The sequence below is a fragment of the Triticum aestivum genome, chromosome 4A (genome assembly GCF_018294505.1).
Source record: "Triticum aestivum cultivar Chinese Spring chromosome 4A, IWGSC CS RefSeq v2.1, whole genome shotgun sequence".
In the NCBI taxonomy this organism is placed as follows: domain Eukaryota; kingdom Viridiplantae; phylum Streptophyta; class Magnoliopsida; order Poales; family Poaceae; genus Triticum; species Triticum aestivum.
In genome coordinates, this window is record NC_057803.1 from 508,360,678 (window position 1) to 508,376,376 (window position 15,699).

The following is a 15,699-nucleotide window of genomic DNA, read 5'->3' on the forward strand; positions in this document are numbered from 1 at the left end:
ATGAATACCACCCTCTCATGGGGCTTTGGGGTGGGGATGATCTGCCCTTGGGCTGGAAGCCGGTGGGCGATTTCTGGGGCTAAGTACCCGGCCTCCAGGAGCTTGGTGATGTCCTTCTCCTTGACGGAGGAAACCATCCACTTGCCCTGCGCTCCGGACATGACTAAAGTGCTTTCTTGAGGTGGAAGGATGAGAACTTGGGTGCTAGAGCTCGAGAATGGGTGGGAAGAGAGAGAGAAGGCGTGGGTGGAAAAGGGTGAATCCTTATCTCCTTATAAAGGCAACGAATGTCAAGCGCCTCCCCACTCGCCTTAAAATTCGCCTATTCCCCAAGGGCTGTATAGATGACACAGTTGGATTACCCATGCCCGTATTGATGAGAATCCCACAATAAGGGGACACGATCTCTGCTTTGACAAGACGTGCCAATAAAACCGCATCTCGAAATATGGAGCGGGGGGCTAAAAAATGGTTCGAAATAATGACCGGGCAGGGACATGATGTCATGCTACAAAAGTTGTCAGCAGATTGGACTCGTGAAATATTATACTCTCTGCGGTTGTGTGTGGTACTTACTTTGCAGAGCCGGACATGTTTTCGATGTTTGAAGGATGCGTTGGAGTATTCGGAAGAGGAACCCGCCTTGTAATGCCGAAGAAAATCTCCATGCTGGACACCTCGTCATTGAAGCCTGGTTCAGGGGCTACCGAGGGAGTCCTGGATTAAGGGATCCTCAGGCGTCCGACCTATTGAACATGGGCCGGACTGATGGGCCATGAAGATACAAGACAGAAGACTATCTCTCGTGTCCGGATAGGACTCTCCTTGGCATGGATGGCAAGCATGGCGTTCTGATATGAAGATTCCTTTCTCTGTAACCGACTTTGTACAACCCTAGTCCCCTCCGGTGTCTATATAAATCGGAGGGGTTAGTTCGCAGAGGCAATAATAATAATACATGCTAGACTTCTAGGGTTTTAGCCATTACGATCTCATGGTAGATCAACTCTTGTAATACTCATATTCATCAAGATCAATCAAGCAGGAAGTAGGGTATTACCTCCATAGAGAGGGCCCGAACCTGGGTAAACATCATGTCCCCTGTCTCCTGTTACCATCGACCTTAGACGCACAGTTTGGGACCCCCTACCCGAGATCCACCGGTTTTGCCACCGACACTCCCCCCGTGCCCTAGGCCCACCCAGTCCGTCCCTAAGATTTGGCTCCCCTGTGGTCTCCCGCACGCTTCGACCCCTCTTCCAGTCGCCACCAGCTCAAAATCGCACTCTCCCCCAATCTCTCTGCCCGTCTTGGCGCCCCAGCCGCCAGCCCTGCCGCCCTGCGTCTCGGCCCCTCCACCTCCTCCTCCCTCGCCTCTCACGGTGCAGCTAGCCACGACCCACGAGTGGGACGATATGAACCCGCCATAAGAGGAGCTTCGACGACCGGCGCGATCTCCCCCGACCATCCCCAGATGCGCTCCTCCACGAGGAGGAGCTCCGGTGAGAGCTTCGCGAGCTCCGGGACAGCCGTCGGGAGGACCGACGCTCCCCTGGTCGCTCCGATCGGCGCGGCCTCTCCCACTCGCCCCCGGGTGTTGCGGGTGAATGGCGTGCCCGGCGCCGCTCTCCCTCCCCCGCGCCGCGTCGCAGCCAAAGCCCATCGCCGACTCGCGCACCCCGTCCCCGTCTCCTTTTCCCCAAGCCCCGCGCCCCTGCCGCGGCCAGGAAGTATGTGCCACCACATGCGGCTGCCACGTCAACTCCGGCCTCCGGGGGCGCTGCGGGTGGTGGTCCGTTTTGCGGCCGCTAAGGGCCGAACAAGAAGAAGAAGCGCCGTGGTCAAGGCCAAGACAACTTGGCTGCTCCCGCCCCACCTGCTCTGGGCTCCTCGACCGCCCCAGGGCTGGTGTCCAGCCTCCCCCGTCCACCGTGCTTCAATTGCGGTGTGGCGAGCCACTCTTAAGTCAATTGCGTCAACCCCCAGTGCTGTTACATCTGTAAGGACCCAGGACACCCCGCCCTTCTGTGTCCAGATAGACTGGTGACGACTGAGCTCATGATGTACGGCCATGGCATCGAGGGGCTGGGGTTCTTCCATCTCGAGGTCCCTGACATCCCTCCACCCACCCCCTCGCTATAGGCGATTGCCACGATGGTGGATGGGGTAGCTTCCCCGAAGATGATCGAGGTCGAGCTCAACCACCTCTACCGGCGCCAGTGGGACTGGGTGGTCACACCTACCGCCGGCTTGGATCCTTTTGGCCGGCCTCCCAGACATTGCACGGTCCGAGGTCGTCATCCGCCAGATGTCCCGGATCCTGGGCAAGGTGGTGGTGGTGGACGAGCTCTTCCTCCGCAAAGAGTAGGAGGTCCAGGTCAAGGTCAAGTGCCTGGACTCCTCCAAGCATCGCGCCACCATCTGGGTGTTCTTCCAAAAAAGAGAAGGTTTTGACCTCCGGGTCACCCCTGAGCCCCCCAACCACGTGGGTCGCCCTCGCTACTCTGACGATGGGCCTCCCGGTGGCAAGCCAGGGACCGACGGAGACTACCACGGCCGCCACCACCACCGCTCCCACCGCTCTGATGATGACGTGGGCTCTGACGACTCGCGCTCCCGCTCTTCCTCGCCTTCGCCTCCGCCGTCTGCTGCTAGGGGTCATGGCCGCCAGGATGAGCTTGCCGCCTTCCCCGCATTGCTGTTGCCCCGGGACGACTCTACGGGCCCGGGCGTTGAGGCCTTGGAGGGGGCGATGCCTCTAGCGTTGGCCTGCTGGTCTTCCCGGCCTCGTCGCCGCGCTCCCCCGCCGTCCTCTCCACCGACTTGCCGGACATGGGGGAGGCATCGGCCCCTCCCCTGGACACACTCCTCCCCGGCGAACTCACACTGGCTATGGTCGGCTCCTTGCGCGGTGCCGTGGACCAGGTGGGTGACCCGTTGCCGCAGGCCCCCTGCTCCTCGGCTCCTTCGCCCCCACCAAGATGGCCCCGATGGCTCCCCCCGACGGCCCTCCCGCATCTCCGGGGTTGTCTACGCCTGCTCTTATTTGCCAGCCTCCCTCCTGCGACGCTCCCTCCGACACCTGCTCCGCATTAGCTCTCCGGCCTTCGTCTCCGTCGGCTGTGTCGGCGACTGTGGAGGAGCTGGTGACCACTCCACTGGTGTGTCCCACCCCTCCCTCCGTGCACGACAGCATACTCGAGGCGGAGCCAGTCGGCCTCGTCTCTGGTCTCGTCTTCCCGGCGCAGCGCTCAGCTGGAAGCGACACGTCCGGATGGTAGTGCGGCCCTGCCCATCTCCGAGCGGGCGGAGCGCCGGGGAGTTGCCCGGAACCTCAAGTCAGGTACCCCAGTCATTCCCAATAGCTCCTCTACTTGCTCGTTCTCCGCTCTCGAGGCTGCTTCACTGGGCCACCTTGCGAAGGTGGCGGCGGACGTCGCCATAGTTTTTTGAGGGTAGGTTGCCCCCCTCTTGTCCCGATCGAGGCCATCAGGGCCAGAGAGATCCATGATGGTAGATGGGCAGAGGCTTGGTCTCGCTTGATCAGTCCTTCCGCCCCTCCTCCCCCCTCGGCGGCAAACCCTATGGTTCGCCACGGACAGACCGGTCGCCACCTAGGGGTGGATGACTCCGAGCTCTAGGGCTAAACCCGGTCACAGACCGTGGCCCTCCGCGCGGAGAGTGCATCCCGTGTCTTAGGGTCAAGCAGTCCCTTGATGGCGCCTTAGATGCGGACGCTCTTCTGGAACATCCGCAGCTTTTGCCATGATGGCCGACGCTGCCAACTCATAGAATACATGCGAGATGAGCACATTAACATTTCTCCAATCCAAGAGACCATGCGCACTGAGTTTTCCTTATCCGAGCTAGAGCGGCTGAGCCCTCATCTGTTCACCTGGCACTCGCTCCCTTCTAGTGGAAATGTTGGCCACTCGGGTGGCATCCTATTAGGTGTCAAGGATGCCACCTTCGAGGCATGCGGGATGGACCGGGGGGAGTTCTTTGTTAGCATGGAACTCTTTGAATGTGCTATTAATCTCAAGTGGGAAATTATTGTAGTCTATGGACCGGCGGACCATAGTCGGTCCACTGCCTTCCTTGAGGAACTTAGGCATAAGGTGTCGGCCGCCCCCTTCCCTGTGGTGGCGGGCGGCAACTTCAACCTCCTCCGCTTTGCGGACGAGAAGAATAATGACCGCGTGAACTTCGGCCGGATGCAAATGTTCAATGATTGCATTGAGGACCTAGGTCTTGGTGAGCTTGACCGGGTTGGCACCAGGTTTACTTGGACCAACCACCAAGCAAACCCAACTCGTTCTGTCTTGGATCGGGTCCTAGTCTTGCCTGAATGGGAGTTCCACTCCCCGCTTGCTTCGCTCCATGCCATCACTCGGATTTGGTCGGATCATGTTCCCCTTCTCCTCTCCTTGGAGAATGAGCGGCCTACTCCTCCGCCGAGGTTCCGGTTTGAACCATTCTGGCTTCACCGGAATGGTTTCACCGAGGCTGTCTGCGGTAGATGGGTTGAATCCCACCCTGCCCCCCATCAGGGCCTTTCGGCTGTTGACGACTGGCACTTCTGTGCCCAGCGGTCCCAGCAGATTATGAAGGGGTGGGGTGCCAACCTTGGCCGTGATCTCCACGAGCAGAAAAAATCTATCCTCACGGCCATTCAGGCCCTGGATATCCGCACAGACTCAGTTGGCCTCAGACCTGATGAGTGGCTGCTTCGGTATGATCTAGATGAACAACTTTAATACACAGACGAGGAGGCTTATTGGCGCTTGCGGGGGACCCAAAAATGGGTTCTTAAAGGAGATGCCTACACCACCTATTTCCAGGCCATCGCCAATGGCCGCCGGCGGCGCAACACGATTCCGTTCTTGTGGGATGGCGATACCCTAATCCAGCGACCGGCCGACATCCGGTCTCACGTGGACGACTTTTACAAAGCCCTCTTCATGGCCTCCCTTAGGGGAGGCCTAGCCCTTGCGGGCAACTTTTGGCCGGCCGAGCAATGCGTCACGGCGGAGGAAAATGCCGGCCTCACGGCCCCGTTCTCTAAGCAGGAGGTCTGGTTGGCCATTAAGGGTATGAACCCATCCTCCGTGCTGGGCCCTGATGGACTTCCACTAAAGTTCTTCCAAGCCTTTTGGGATGTGATAAAGCTGGAGGTGCTGGCCCTCTTTGAGAAATTTTATAGGGGCACTTGCGATCTCCGCCACCTAAACTATGGGGTCAATACTATCATCCCCAAGGTCCCTGGTGAAGGAAATATCCCTAGAGGCAATAATAAAGTTGTTATTTATATTTCCTTACATCATGATAAATGTTTATTATTCATGCTAGAATTGTATTAACTGGAAACTTGATACATACGTGAATACCTAGACAAAACAAAGTGTCCCTAGTATGCCTTGACTAGCTCGTTAATCAAAGATGGTTAAGTTTTCTGACCATAGACATGTGTTGTCATTTGATGAATGGAATCACATCATTAGGAGAACGATGTGATGGACAAGACCCATCCATTAGCTTAGCATAATATCGTTAAGTTTTATTGCTATTGCTTTCTTCATGATTTATACATATTCCTTTGAATATGAGATTATGCAACTCCCGAATACCGGAGGAATACCTTGTGTGTAATCTGTTTGACACGAGAAAAATCTTATAGGCTCTCCGGGAGAAGGGAAGAGAAGGAGTGTGGATTTCTCTCATGCGTCGGGGGAAAGAATGTGGGCATGCCAGTGTACCATAGTACACAATGAAAACAAAGAGACAGGAGCAATATTTTATTAATCACAAGGATAACAAATACAATTCCCGATATGCGCTCCGTGGCCTGCTAGCGCGGCCTGCCTGACTATAGCGATTGCGGTCTCTAGTTCTCGGGGGCTCGGAAGGCTCCCGGTTAATTACTCCCGCGGGTTGCTCCGCGAGATACCTCCGATTAAGCCGTGTGGTCGTCTTTGTTGTCTTTGCATCGCGTTCTCCATGCATGATGATGATGGCGTGTGTGTGGTCTGGGCAGCGGCAAAGCCCGTGTCCTCGTAGGTACACGTGCCGCTCAAAACATGGCTTTGTGCTGGCCATGTCCGCTCTCGCCGTCACGCCTCGTCGGTCTTGACAGCATTGATGCAGTCGGTGTTGGAGTAGCATGGATCCTGCTTGGCTCGGACTTCTTGAGGATATAGCGGCTTCGTCGGGGTACGCAAGGGGTTGCCTCGCGGGAGTATTATTTTATGGAGACCGGCGTCGGTGTAAAACCAATGGCCACTCGCATTGGCAATGCGGGTGTGGTTGGCACCTCGTCTCGGCTGGATGCCGAGTTTACGGCGGTCTCCCAAGACAAAGGATGCCACCTCACATGGCCATAAAAAGGTGACATCTTAGAGGCCACATCGCCTTGGTTTGAGGCTACACCAAGGGTGACCTGAACGCCGACAATGCCATGGGCCTGTACACCAAACGACCTATTTGCTCTGATGGGTGCGCCACACTTGATTGGACGCGGAGTCTATGGCTGATCGTCTTGTCAAGGACGCCGCCCGACGAACTTGTGGAGAGATGTTGTAGAGGTCTCATCGCCTCGGGTGGGTGCTACCCCGAAAGGGGACCCGTACGCCCGTGACCTGTTCACCATAGTGGGTGTGCCTTCATAGGTGGGACTAGTCTCAGGCTGCATCGTCGTGAGCACCAGTTCCGCCACGTCATCGCCTCTGGGAAGCAAGACACTAGACCTGTGCACCATGATCGGAACGACATGGACCTGTGCACCAGAGAGACCTATTCGTCATGGACTTGTCTCGGGCTACGTCGTCACGAGCTCTGGCTCCGCCATGCCGTCTCCTCCGGGAAGCAAGGCGCGTGACCTATTTGGGGCATCATGGACCTGTGTACCGGTGACCTGTTCGCCAAGGACCTATGCATCGGAACCTGTACACCGTGATTGGAACATCATGGACCTGTACATCGGAGACCTGTTCGCCATGACCTGTGCGTCGCGACTTGTTCGTCAGGGGCATGTAGGCCGCCTTGGTAGAGCACCAGGGCTAGCGGTTGGGCTGCGTCGTTGGTGAGCTCCGGCTGCTCCTGGGTCATCTTCAAGCAAGAACATGATGCTTGAAGACGAAGAGATTAATGTAGACAAACTCCGATGAAGTCTGCGTAGCCTCCTAGTCCAATGAAATCGTCTCCGGCGGCGACGGCGGGATCATGTACGCACTCTCCGTGCATAGTGCATGCATGCTGGAAGTCAGGGAGAAACATAATAGAGAAAAATTAGACAATCATCTCACCATAGGGAAACATGAGCTTCATGTTCATGTTGCTGCCGCCGGGGTTCCTTGCGCTTGTACAAGCCGGCTGGATGGATGCGTGAGGTGATGATGCGGCCGTGTGGGTTCTGAGCGTGCGTGAGTTCTCCTTTTGCGTGAGTTCTCCCCTTGGCCTGAGTGCTAAAGTCCTTGGGTATTTATAGGGAGGAGGCAAACCCTCTCGGTCGCACGTCGGCGCAAACCTTCCGGTATGTGGGGTTTCCATCGTAAATACATGCCTTTCCATGCGATCGTTCTTCTTGCCCTGCACGGCTACAAAACGAATCATAACATACCTAGCTAGCCAGCTCTAGACCGAACGTGTGATTCTTCAGGAGATCAAAACATGCCATGTCCATGTATACCTGTTTAATATCACAAAATAAAAATAACACATAATAGCCATACATGTATCCATACTAGCGTTTGTGTTGGTTTAGTTATAGACAAAAAGGCAGGTTAACCAAGTATTGTATGGGTGTTCGGGTATACGTACACCGGCAAGCTTGCCGGCTGGCCGAGATACCCGAATACGTATATACGTATCAAGTCTAGGGAAAGCTAGCCATGTACATGCAACCTTTTTTTTCTTGAACATGCATGCATAAGGTAAGTGCATATGATAATAAACAAAACCTCACGTATACTCTTTTCGGCCGATGAATACCGAGTCACCCTCGAACATCTTCACAAGGCAAGTTCAGCTTCCAATTTTTATATAAGGAAGCTACATCCTCAACATAGACCAAAGCTCCCGGTCGATGCAACTTCTTGACGCATCCGACTAGGGCTCTCGCACGGATATTGCCATGTAAACGTCATGTGAGCTGCTTTAAAGATGAGACCCCGGGTAGCATCTCAAAGCACACAAATTCGCCCATTGTTGACGACACGTCCTATCGGAAGAAAAAAAACAAAAGGTATAGCTTCGTTACCTCTTCACAAGCCAATGAATTGCTTTGCCTACGCACGTATTGAATACATGCAAGCAAAACATGTGTTTCTTGGTCTCCTGCTAATTTTGTATTTGTTGTCTTCCCCCGTGTCATCAGGATACCATGGGAAAGAGGTCTGGGTGGAGTCGAGATGCTGACGTCTCGACGAGTGGTGCTAAGAAAAGCAAAGATGACTCGACTCCTCCCCCACCGCCAAGCAGGTTGAAAGGTAGCTCTAGCGGTGTGGAGTATACACGCTTGACGCCTCCGTTGCCGAGTGCACCACGATCTTCGCGACATCAACCTAGCCGCAACTCCAAAAATTCTGATAGGACGGTCCTCTCCCTTGACGCCGATGCTCTGCCACTAGGGAACCTGGAGGTAAAGGAAATAGTAATAATACCAGTAACAAATAAAATTTGTATACATGTATTTCTTCCTTTAATCCTGTGTATATCCTGTGTGCATGCAGGACAAGCTCGAAGATGTGTTGCCGCACGTGCCTATGAGTCGTGGTGTGGAGCGACTCCTAAAAGAGGTGATGGAAGGCATGGACCAAGACGATCTAGTCACCAAATCGGCACCTCCAGTTGGGTCTAGTTCGGCGGCGAAACTCACATCACCATCAGCGAGTGATCCAGCTGCGAATTCTTCAACTGCGGCAAGGAACGATCTCATTGCCAAATCCACCTTCCTGGTGACAAAACCTTCTTCTCTAGCAACATCGACCGGGACCACTGAAGCAAACAAAAAAGGGTCACCAGGAGCTATCAACAGCAAAAACGATGGGGTGACTGTGAATAGGCCAAGATCGTCTGCTTTTGGTACGTGTATACTATACCAGCCCTCTTGCATATTCTTTCTATCTTTTTTATATGCTCTCTTGACTCTCTTTTTTTTTTCAGATGTCACAAACAAGTCAACTAAATTAGAAGGCTTCTACTCCCCTAAAGCAAAGGAGCTCCAGGCAATACTTGAGAGACACAAAAACATCCTTGCCAGAGAAAGTACTCTACTAACAACATCTGGACGCCAAGCCTTGTCCTCCCGCCCGGAACAGCAACAAAGTATATCTCGATAGGTCTCAAAAATGCACAAGAGGCACTAAGGGAGCAGCCGATCAATGAGGAGCTAACCATAACTAGAATAGAGTCTGTGATAAGTATGTGGAAGATCCCGTATGCAAACGAGGTCCCGCCATACCTTGAGATTCTGATTCGCCACCTTGAAGCAGTGGTGTCTCGTCTGGGCGGAAAGGGTGGTCTCACCACTTCCCACACATCGGCACCCACGCTGGTGCAAGTGTCATCTCTACTGGAGAAGCTCGATGCAGCTCATGCGGGGATCACTCAAGGACTTCGCCGCCTCGAGAAGGAAGGGCCCCACCTAGAGGGACACCTTGCCAACCTTGCCTCCATCTGCAACAGACAAAACAAGTTGGCTGAAGAACATCGGACGCTTGCCAACAAACATCAACAGCTTGCCGAGGAGTACAAGGCCCTCTGGGAGAAGGAAACCAAGATGGCGGCACTAGCTGAAAAGCGCACAGGTGTCTTAGCTGACATGATGACTTCTAGCTCCCGCCATCTTGAAGCTCACGAGGATGCCATACGGACTTCTTCGAAGGTGTCCGAGTCGTACGAAAGACACCGTGCAGAGGCCACTGCCTTCCTGGCCACCGGGGGATGCTACAATCCTCGCGTACAAAGCTCCTGAGTGAGGGAGCGGACTAAAGATCATGGTCTGCTCTGCAAAAGCTGCACTTAGTTCAAATAGATTTTTCATATCTTAGTAAATATAAACTGTCCTAGCTCGTTCAAATCAAAGATTGCTTAGTCCCAGCGAATTTTTGTATGATCGATCAATAAAATAATGGCTTTTGTGATATATCTCTTTTTAACTTTTACTCGCCGGGTCCATCGTCGCGGCCACCACGTATAACCGAGGTATATATCTCCGTTGTACATATTGCCGACTTTATGCATGCATGTATGTGCGTAGGCAGCCAGGCACATATGTGTACGTGTTACATTGAAACTTGCCTCTTATAGTCTGCACTATGATTTCATGCATGCATGTGCATATACCAGTACGTGCGTGCATGTGCCATGCAATGGTATTTTGCCTTTGCATCAAAACTTCTCTTTGTACGTATAGCGTGCGTAAAAAATTCATCAATAAAAAGAAGTTATTATTTTATGCAATAGTGCACAAAAAACCCTCGAACAAATGCCCCCTCGTCAAGTTGAGCTTGAGTGCGAAGCAAATCGAGCTTGACTCTGACGAATATTTCTCCTGGATTGATTCGGTGCACCAACATGTGTGAAACCTGAAGAACCAAAGAAGGATCAACCCTCTCTATGACGCCATGCAAGCGGTTCCAAAGGTGATAGTGTAGTAACAGTGTAAATTGGTGTAGGCATGTCCATCTACACTTGCATTCTTTTAAGGAGCTCGTTGGATCGTATAATGGGCACGATGTCAGCCAACGCAAGCAACCCTATTCCGTCTTCATTCCATGGAAAAACATCATGCCTTATCCTGATTTTTTTACCAATCTTGTCACGACCGTCTAGCTGCTACGGTGCCATCCGACTTGATTGAAGGGTTTCACAGATTCACGCTGGCCGCACTGGCGCATTGCACTGCTCCTGTGATCTCCTTGTGTTGATGTAGGTGAGGCATTGGTAGACCGCCAATAGCTCCCCTTCGTTGACGATCCATCACACCACCATGGTGTGACAATTCTGGTGGTGCGCCAGGATGCCATCGGCCTTACGGATAATTGAGGGGTTGACGTTGCCCCCATGCTTCATTGTTGTTGGAGACGAGGTTGTTGAGATGAATCTGCTCCACCTTCGTGAGCGCAGGCGTGTCCTTCTGGTGCCCATCTTGCGCGTCGGTGTAGAGCATTGGTTGTCGGGCTGTTATCGGTGTTGTCACGAACGCATGGGTATTGCTGCATCCAAGTACCCAATACGTAGTTCGATGTAGTGGTTGTTGTCTGAATGCCGTCGACAATGACAGGGAGTGTCTCTCCATGGCTGCAAAAGATGTTGGAGGAACACAACTAGGAGCACCAAATGAAAACAGGCGACAAAGAGAGGGAAAAAAGGGTTTGTGGGTTTTAAAATGTTGGCTTTCCCATTATACACCAGCTATAGGCGTGATATCCGAGAAGGCTACCGAAGGACTTGTCATTCGGAACCGTCGAAAGACCTTGACGATTGCAACTCAAAAACTTAAATAAGCTTCGGTGTACGTGTATGAAGACGCCTAGTTTCGGGATGCTTCCGAGAGGCAACGGAAATTCATACTCTAGCCCATCATCATACTGAGGACCCCCATATCTCAACTTGCCCCCTGCACATGCCCCATGAACCCAGAGACTTGGGTGTGCTAAGTTCAGGGTAAATGGTTTGGGACAATGGCTTGGCGATTTTTCTTCATGCATATTGAGGAGTGGTGAACAGCTACCTCCCGCCTTCCTTCCAGTGGGTTCCTTCCTGCTTGGGACCTCTTGATTGCTTCTTGGACTGTTGGGATTTTCTTTCTTTAATTTTCTTCTTGGACTTTCGAAATTTCATCTTGATCACTCACGCGGATGATTGATTGGCCGCGGACTTCATGGACTTGTTTTGACATTCGGCTCGAACTTCTTGACGACTCTTCTTCCGGGATTTCTTGGGGACCCACCTTAGGAACTTGGAATGGAACTGTTCACCTCTGTGGACTAGGAAAAACCCTCTAGCATTTTATCTGGGGCTTCTGGTGGCGCACCCTGTTGGCGCCGCCTCTCGGGCGCCGCTCTTCTTCTACCTCTCTTTGTCTCTCACAACTCTCTCTTCTGTCAAGAGCACCAGAACACACATACACGGAGGAACACACACACACACAATGCACACACACACTAGAGAAAAGGATCTCAATGGCTTTGCCGAGAGGACTTCCCTGGTGACCATACAATGGCTACATCTTTTCTCCCAGCCCTCACCGCTCTTCTTTACTCATTGACTGAAATGACTATTTATACACACGGCAAGAACCCATGCCATCTAAACTCACGCCACTACTTTGACCCACTAACTAACTACCTAGCTGCTAACTGCATGCACACACACGCACCACTTCTGCCATGCATGCACACACAACGGCCAGCCACACACATTGGCTTGGTCCGGTTATTACTCAACTGACTAACAAAACACACGTCCCGGCTTAAGTCGCTTCCAAGTTTCTGCAGGCCTCTAGCTGAATTGGCGCATGCCACAAGTAATGCATCCGATTCTTGCTCCATCTCCACCTGCATGCAACTCGGCCATCGGACTCGGGAGCTTTAACGCATGCATCTAACTACCATGGATAATTAGCTTTGCCTTGAACACAACCTGACGTGCACACACAGCCGCAGCTCAACTACAAGCATGATATAAACATATCTAATCGTATGCACTAATAACAAGATTAATTCTAACATTTACCTCCCTAATCTTGTTAACTTATTTCTCTCTTGAAGCCACTGATTGTTGACATCGTCGATGCAACACGCAGACAGCCACCAATGCCATCTTGTCAGGCCGATTGCTGTCGTCATCGTTGGCCTCGATGAGAGCCACACCTCCTGCGCCTTCACCACAAGCACACCGCCGTGGCACGCTCGTTGCCGCATGTTTGCCACCGGTGCCGCAACTTGCCGGTGACTCGCCTCCATGTTCTCCACCGATGCCGCAACTCATCGATGACTCTCCTCCATGTTGCTGACGATGACGCACCTTATCGCCGACTCGGACATGGACCACCTCATGGCAATGGCCTCCGCTCCATGGTTATCACCTCCTTGCCGCCGGTGCCGCAACTTACCAAGCAGCACACCTCTCTCCATCACTCATGACGCAGCTCGATGATGATGGAGACACGCACCGGCGGGTAGCAGCATCATGCTGCCAACGGCGTCCACCTTGCGCCGCCAACATCCCCCTCACATGGAGTCCGCCGCGCCGCCGCCATCGCCTCGGATCAACAAGGCTCTGATGCCAATTGTTGGCGCCGCCTCTCAGGCGCCGCTCTTCTTCTACCTCTCTTTGTCTCTCACAACTCTCTCTTCTGTCAAGAGCACCAGAACACACATACACGGAGGAACACACACACACACAACGCACACACACTAGAGAAAAGGATCTCAATGGCTTTGCCGAGAGGACTTCCTTGGTGACCATACAATGGCTACATCTTTTCTCCCAGCCCTCACCGCTCTTCTTTACTCATTGACTGAAATGACTATTTATACACACGGCAAGAACCCATGCCATCTAAACTCACGCCACTACTTTGACCCACTAACTAACTACCTAGCTGCTAACTGCATGCACACACACGCACCACTTCTGCCATGCATGCACACACAACGGCCAGCCACACACATTGGCTTGGTCCGGTTATTACTCAACTGACTAACAAAACACACGTCCCGGCTTAAGTCGCTTCCAAGTTTCTGCAGGCCTCTAGCTGAATTGGCGCATGCCACAAGTAATGCATCCGATTCTTGCTCCATCTCCACCTGCACGCAACTCGGTCATCGGACTCGGGAGCTTTAACGCATGCATCTAACTACCATGGATAATTAGCTTTGCCTTCTGCACGTGAACACAACCTGACATGCACACACAGCCGCAACTCAACTACAAGCATGATATAAACATATCTAATCGTACGCACTAATAACAAGATTAGTTCTAACACACCCCAGGGTTGCCATATGACTACACATTGACCCAACTTGTGTTGGGTCAGGCAGCCCTCCATGATCTTTTCCTATGGTCTTCCCTGGAGTGTGAGACTCTGTGAACACGAGGCATGCCAGGAAACATGAAGAGCGCGGGGTCTCAATACTCAGAAGTGCCCAAGTAATCATATCTGCTGCCTCCGGAAGCATACACCTGGTACGTGTCATGCATTGTGGGTGTAGGAGCTGCTCCACCTGCAAATCGACACATTGTGCCGCCCTCCAACAAGTCCTAGGGTAGCCTAAACTTCAATCAACAGCGTAGTGCGATGGGGGAAAGCCATTTTTTGTTGGACTTAGTCCGTAAAAATTGGGGAAAACTAGATATATCCACAAAATGCTAAGGAGAATGCATCATGGATCCGAAAGCCCACAGAAAAGTTTCCCCAATGAAAATCCAAAAGATGCAACAAAAGAGGCAAAATTTCAAGAAAAATATTTTTCGAGGAACCTTCCGTTGATTGGGGGCATAGGTCGGACTCCTTGGGAATCGATGAGATGGTATGCTCCCCCGTCGTAGACTTGCTCGATGACGTATGGCCCTTCCCACTTTGGTTTGAACTTGCCCTTCGTCTTGTGCGTCACGACGATGGGTCACCTGAGCACGAGAACCAACTCGCTTTTTCGGAAGACGCGTTGCTTGATGAGCTTGTCGTAAGCTCTCACCATATTTTGGCGGTAAAGCTCCAGGTTTTGTAGGGCATTAAGTCGCCCCTCTTCAAGGGCATCGAGCTCCTGAAACCGCAGTTGTACCTGTTCATCTTGGGCGATCTCATCTTGGATAGCCACCCTCAAAGAGGGTAGCTGGACCTCCAGTGGTAGGACCGCCTCACTCCCGTAAACAAGAGAAAACGGAGTCGCCTGCATCGGGGTAAGGACTGTGACACGGTACGCCCATAAGGACTCGAAGAGACGATCATGCCAGTCTCTCCGATTCCTTGTCACCATCTTCTTGAGTATCTTGCCGATCGTCTTGTTGAAAGCCTCGATCGCGCCGTTAGCTTGAGGGTAGTAGCCGGTGGAGTAGTTCCACTTGATCTTGTACTTCTCCGTGAACCTGTACATCTTGTTGGACTTGAAGGCCTTGCCATTGTCGGAGGTGATCCGATGAGGTATCCCAACGCGATATATGATGTTTCGCTCTAGGATGTTGATGACGTTATCACTCTTCACCTCCCGTAACGGGACAACATCTGCCCACTTCGAGAAGTAGTCCGTCGTGGCAAGGACGAAGCGATGCCCCCTGGAAGATGGAGGGTCGATAGGGCCGATGACGTCGATTCCCCAGACATCGAATGGCCAAGAGGGAATGGTAGGGTGAAGAGGGACCGGCGGCCTGTGCTTGAAATCACCATGAACTTGACAATTGTGGCACGATCTAGCCACCCGAAGGCAGTCTGACATAATGCCAGGCCAGTAGTATCCTGCTAGACGTATACTATGATACATCTTGGCCCCTCCTTGGTGCCCGCAACAGACTCCATGATGCATCTCCTGTAGGATCTTGTTGGCTTCACTTCGGTTGACGCATCGAAGTAGGACCTCCTGCCCATGCGAACGCCTATATAGGAAACCTGCTTCAAAAAGGTAGAAAGGAAGTCATCGTTATAGTTGGCGCCTCATGACAGGGTCGTCGGGGAGGCTCCCATGCTTGAAGTAGTCG

At 52.7% G+C, this 15,699-nt stretch overlaps 1 long non-coding RNA gene across 1 annotated transcript; it reads right to left on the reverse strand.

Annotated features, from left to right (window-relative positions):
• Window positions 1–12,165: 12,165 nt before the first annotated feature.
• On the reverse strand, window positions 12,166–13,808 carry LOC123082157 (uncharacterized). Its single transcript, XR_006438959.1, has 2 exons — window positions 12,736–13,808; window positions 12,166–12,642 (listed from the first exon to the last, which is right to left on the reverse strand). It is a non-coding gene; the product is annotated as an uncharacterized lncRNA (long non-coding RNA).
• Window positions 13,809–15,699: the final 1,891 nt, after the last annotated feature.